General features: G+C 51.4%; 1 protein-coding gene across 2 annotated transcripts in view; it reads right to left on the bottom strand.

The window, feature by feature from the left end:
* Positions 1-3,020, bottom strand: part of KCND3 (potassium voltage-gated channel subfamily D member 3) — a 275,738-nt gene extending 272,718 nt beyond the window's left edge. For both annotated transcript variants that reach the window (XM_004699180.2, XM_004699181.2), the window contains exon 1: positions 2,881-3,020. The gene's annotated coding sequence lies outside the window, so the exon portion shown is untranslated. The remainder of the gene's footprint in view (positions 1-2,880) is intronic.
* Between the last annotated feature and the right edge of the window lie 2,965 nt (positions 3,021-5,985).

Raw genomic sequence — 5,985 nt, 5'->3', positions numbered from 1 at the left:
TAATCACAAAAACAATATGTAATTATATATTGTGAAATATTTATTTCTAATTACAAATAAATGAAATTTTGTCTTGAAGCATGGTGTAGCATGGGTAACAGTCTTAATATAACAACAGTAAATTACATTGCTACATTTTGCCACAGTATGTGTAAAAAGCCAACGTCAGTGCCAAGGTTGAGATAGCTTCTTTCTCACCAGATCAGCATATCTGCATGTGGGAGATGGATAGAGGAGTGGTGTCTCGGTTCCTAAGATCACTAGAAATATTTGTTTTCCGGTGGTCTTAGGCCTTTGACCCTGTCAAAGGGTCATTCAACCCCCAAAAGGGTGGACACCCACAGGTTGGGAACCGCTGTTCTAGATGTTTCTCTAAACTCGCCTACTAGTCTGTCCTCCGCTCACTCCTGAGTTGTCACTGGACTTTCCCGCCTGGCTGCCTCTGAAGCAGGGCAGGTTTAAATCAAACCACCCTCCTGGCAATAAGCCACTCTTCACTGCTTGCTGGTATCCCTGACCTGTCACTCTGGCCATCTTCTTCATTGTTCTACCCAAAGCGTTGCCAAATAATAAGGCAATGAATGCTCCCTGCTACCCTCCTTCAGGCCTAAATTCCCTCAGGTATTCTTCTCAGTAACCTACTGGTTCCCTACTCACCCCCACCCCATTTCTCCAGTTCCACTGACATTCATTCCCTAAAGAAAAGTTCTGACTGTGTGGCTCCCACCCTCCACCAGCCAACAAACTCAAACTCCTTGGCCCGCCATTACTTGCACCTGGCTTAAGTCTCCAGAACCCCTGTCCCCTGCACACACCTTGGCCTACAGCAATATGACTCTAGACTTGTTCGTGCACAGAATTTGTGGGTGTCTGTCTCTTCCTTGGGTCTCCAATTTTCTTCCCCTTCACTCTGCCTGTCTGAATCCTACCTGTTCATCAGGATGCCCCTCTCTCTAGGATAGCCCCCTTCCCTCCCCACCTTTGGCACTGCGTTTGGGCCTCTTCTCTAGCCCCTGTCACCCTCTGGCCTGAAATGTTGTTGTTGTTAGCTGGTGTTGAGTCAGCCCTGACTCATGGCAACCCAGACACAAGAGAAGAAAAAGCAGCCCAGTCCTGTCCCTTCCCCATAATTGGTTACAGTCTGGGCTGTTGTGGCCCACAGGGCCTTTATTGGCTAATGCTCAGACCTTTCTTCTCAACCTGCCTTAGTCCGAACGCTCCAGGGAAACCTGGTCAACATCATGGTAACCCTCCGGCTCCCACGACAGATGGCTAGTAGCTGGGCATGAGGTGCACTGGCTGATACTACAGATAGATCAATATCTTCTTAATAATAATGGCAAAACCGAAGGGAACCTTTACTCTGTGCCAAGCAAGGTACTCAGTGCCGCCACAGCAACTCTAGGAGGAAGAGCCGGTCACATCCCATTTCACAGGTAAAGAAAACTAAGGCTTGCTGAAATGCAGCAGTGGGCCAACCCATAAGAACCCAACAGGAATTGCAGCTCCATTTGACCCCTACAGCATTTTATGATATCCCCACCCCCCACCCCCCACCCCAGCCTCCACTCCACTCTCCAGGTCTCCCTGGCAATGAAAAGAGCAGCAGCTGATATCTATTGAGAGCTGCCTGGGGCAGTGCCATTTTCCCAATACCCCTGCCCTACACAAGCCCTTAAAGAGCCAAGGCCTGGATGCCTTGCTTTTTCCAACCCCAGTGGCAGTCCAATGTACTGCATCATCAGGTACTCCAACTGGGAACCTTGGTTTGATAGGCTCCATTTGCATCCCATCGACCAGACTCCACTCTTGGCTAATGTCATCCAGGAGTTTACTAGCCTGGGAGTTCGCTCTCCAAACAGATAATAAACTCTGAAGATGGGTCTGAACCAGAAGCGGCCAATTTGAGCGTCTCTGCCTCTGGGACTTACTGTGACCTCAGTCGATTTTCTCATGGAGCCGATCTCTGCCTCTGTTTTCCCATACGCATGCTAAGCGCTGAGGAATAATCGCAGGTCCCTGTGCTCCCACTCAGATGTCACAAGGACCATAGGAAAGACAATGACACCCCTCAAAAAAGTCACCACTCAGAGAACAGGAACACTAGGAGAGCTAGGGGATTCACAGTGGTAGAATCCCCTGATAGAAGGAATGGGGGCACATTCTGGACCTTCTCAATCTCTGTTCAAGAGATTGGCCCTTAAAGTTAATGGATTACATGACTTCTAATCAAAACGCCCAAACCCACTGCCAGTGAGTCGATGCTGACTCATAGCGACCTATGTAGCGTGCCTGCGGCGGCAAATCTTGACAGAAGCAGGCAACCTCTTCTTTCTCCTAAGGAGCAGCTGGAGGGTTGGGCGGCCAGTGGTTCGTTCACTCAGGCAGAGCAGCACCAGAATTCCCTCTACATTCTTTACGTTACTCGAGTTTGTAATCCCTTAAATGGCATTAAATGGCAAGGGAAGTTGGGGAAGCAAGTCCACCATTAAAAAATTAGTCACAGACAACTCCAACTCAGATTTAATTAACATTTATGCAGCAATGCACATGCTTAGGGCACCCTCCTAGGCATGTTCCCACACAGTGTGTCCTTTCAAGACCTTACGATGGAGGTGGTGCCGCCTGCAGCTTTCAGATAAAGGACCAAGATGCGCTCAGATAGGTTGCTTCAGAGTGACTCAATTCCATGGCTATAGGAGTCAGTTGTGATCTCAGTGGAGTCTCTGGGTGGGCTTCAAGGCTCCATGCTGAAATGGTCAACACTAACCCACAAGTTGGTGGTTCCAACACACCCCAGAGACGCTTTGGAAGAAATTCCCAATGACCTGTTTCTGAAACATCTTAGTTTCATGTACTTGCTCGGTTCACTGAACTGACCTAGTGTGGCCAATGATCCTGACAGAAGGAACACGATGCAGAGACTCTGCTTCCCCAGACAGCAGAGAGCACTGGGCAAGGAGTCAGGGGAATGCAGGCCTTGGTTCCTTCCCAGGCGTGTGAAAGCGAGGCACCGTCACTCTTGGGACTTCAGAGACCTCATCTGTAAAGCAGGAGCATTGTGCTTTCACATACTGGGAGACAACAAGAATGATGCTTTCTATAGCCAAGGGCCCTTTGGCTCAACTAATCTCTGCGTATCCAGGATCCTGGACTTGCAGGCGATAGCCCTGGTCTTGGCTTCTCTTCGGAGCAGTGACCCATGCAAAGTGGGAAGGTAGCACTTGGTCATGCCGCTGTGGGACGGAATGAGCCTGCACCCACACCTTAGCAAAGTGAGTTCTGGGAATTAATTGTTGATGAGGCTGGTGCCCAGGGTGATGTACACAACCTGTATCACTCAGAACCTATGGCAATTAGACAGAAGCCCTGGCCATCCTCCTAGAGTGTCAAGAGAGCCAGGCTCCTGGGCCTCTGGCCCTTATTATTGTTAGCTGCTGTTGAATCGCCCCGACTCCTGCTGAGCCCAGGAACAGTAGTCTGGGGCTTTTCACCGGCTGCTTTCTGGAAGCAGATTGCCAGGTCTTTCTTACTAGGTTGCCATGGTCTCAACACTCCCCAAAACCTGTTCAGCATCACAGCATGCACAAGCCTCCTCTGTGGAACGGGTGGGTGGTGGTTATGCTCGAGGGGCACTGGCTAGGGTCTGAACCCACGTCTCGGGTGTGAAAGATGAGAGTTCTCTCACGGAACCACCCCTGACTTCTCAGGCTTAGCTATCCCTGTTTCATCCCACCCATAAGCAGAGCCCCCAAAGTCAGGACCTTGATGGGGTTCGAGTGGCAAAGAGAAAGAAACCTACTACCGAGCCAGGACTTAAACAGCAGCACCTTGCTTGGGCCAGGTGCCTAGCTCAGCCCCCAGGGGGCCCATACCTTTTACCTATCTCTTGTTGTCTCTCTTCTCTGGCTCAAAGCTGGATGCCTGCTATGTCCCTGCCAAGCCGAACCCCATGGCCTGACCCTCTCCACCCCACGCCAATCCTCTTTTCTCCAAGGGTATTGGAGTATTTCACAAACTGATTTCTGACGAACATTTGAGAGCTCCGGGGAAGGAAAAATAGGCACCCCCTGTCTCATTGAAAAGCCTCTGGATCCAAAGCCAATCGTTCCCCTCTTCATTGACCCAGGACAATCTGCCCAAAGAAGCCTAGGCTAGCACTAGCCTTTCCCCAGAGGCCCAGGGCTTGCTAAAGGATACCAAGGAGGGAGCAATGGCCCCATTGGCTACTCTGCGTGTACATGGGGGTGGGGTCCTCGGAAGAGGGTGGGGAGGAACAGTGTCCTATTCCATAAAATGGCCAAAGTCACCCGCACCCTCCCCACAGTCCTGCAGGCATGACCCGGTTCAAGTCGGGCTCCGCCAATGGTTCCACATGGCAGTGCTCACCCGACAGGCACTGGCTCCTCCTGGAGCCGGCCTGGGTATAAATTCCTGCAACAGGCACAACAGTGCGGCCCCATTTCCAGCCAATGGCACGGCACATGCCTCAAATGCCAAGGTTTTACTGGGACGTGGACGCCTTACAAATGAAAAATCTGAAGCTATTTTTGTTTTTGGCAGAAGGGTTTGACAGTGGGAAAGGTGTTGGGGGAGGCTGGGAAAAGGCACTTGAAACAGGTGAGTTTGGAAAGGATCAAGGTGAAACACCCTAGGAAAGGAAGCCCCGCCCCCTCCCTACCCCACTGCTGTAAAGAGTCAGCTGTGGAGAGAGGGGACTGAAAGTGGGCAGAGTGACCAGCTAGCCTACAATGAGCTTATCACCTAACCTGAGCATAAGCACCAGGCAACAAAGCACCGCAGTACCACTGCTTGCCCTTCAATGACCTCAGCCAAGTGATGGGGTCCAGAGTCTCGGGAAACTTTTTCTCTCCATGATCCAACATTGCATCCCGGAGCCCGGAGTGGAATCAATCTTGGTACAGGGGAGGGCCAGGAGGATCCACTGGGCTTTTCTGCAGGCCCTAGTGTTTGCATAAACAATCAGGAAATTGACAGGGTGAACCACGGGCCTGGGGCACACAGCCTCTTCTCCCACAGTGCCACTCTTAGGCTGGCCAGGGCACTTCTCTGAACTCTCTTTCTCCATCCTCCAGAACTGCACAAAGGAACAAGCTACTCAACCCCCATCCCTCCTCCCTCCTCCCGGACAGGCTCCCTGGTGTACTTGCATTTTGTTGCATTCAAGTAGCCAAAAAGGGGGAAAAAAATCTAACGCATCAATTGTCCACAGGGGAGTTGGCCATATACACATGCTTAGCATCCAATCCGTGCGTGCCGAGCACCCTTTACAGACATTAAATGGCCAGGCTCCGTTGAAGAAAAGGTAACCTAAAAGGCATAAATTTCACCATCAGGAGCATTCATGCAGGCTACCAACATGCACCATGGAGCAAAGCATCCAAGGTCTTACAAACAGTCCACATCGCCTAGGACACAAGAAAGTTCAGACGCCCTCTCTAAAGAAACGCAACGGAGCTTTCCCTTAGCTCTAAGATTCCAGATCGGGAACCTCAGCCTGTTGCTGACATACGGGGGCTGCCCGGGATAAAAGCAGAACGTCTTGGACTTGGTTCAAATGTCAACACTAAGCAAGCGCAGGAATTTAGTTGATTCCAGGTAACTTCTCTGCCCAGCCCTTTCCGCACGCCCCCACCCCCCAGTATAAACACCTCACAGAGTGAGTCTCTTGAACCCCTTCCTCCAGGCCTCATCGCCCCGGCTGTCATTTAGAGAGCTGGCCCAGAGTTCGTGGGGGTAGAAGTGACGTCCAGCAGGACCAGATATGGGGGCGCCCAGTCTCTGGTAAGCACATCCCAGGTTCGCCCGGCTGGAGAACTTTGCGAAGCACCTCAGCCCGCTCCCAAAGCCATTTCTCTCCTCTCCTCATAAAGAGGGGAACAGAGCAAGCCTGCCGCTGGATCCTGGGGCGCAGCCTCTGGCAGCCCCCAGAAAAAGGGCAGAGGTTCACACCCCCACTCCCAA

This window comes from Echinops telfairi, unplaced genomic scaffold, assembly GCF_000313985.2.
Source record: "Echinops telfairi isolate 266 unplaced genomic scaffold, ASM31398v2 ScPeMD7_443;HRSCAF=831, whole genome shotgun sequence".
Classification (NCBI taxonomy): domain Eukaryota; kingdom Metazoa; phylum Chordata; class Mammalia; order Afrosoricida; family Tenrecidae; genus Echinops; species Echinops telfairi.
Note: the sequence above shows the minus strand (reverse complement) of the source record. Positions and strands in the feature narration are given on the sequence as shown.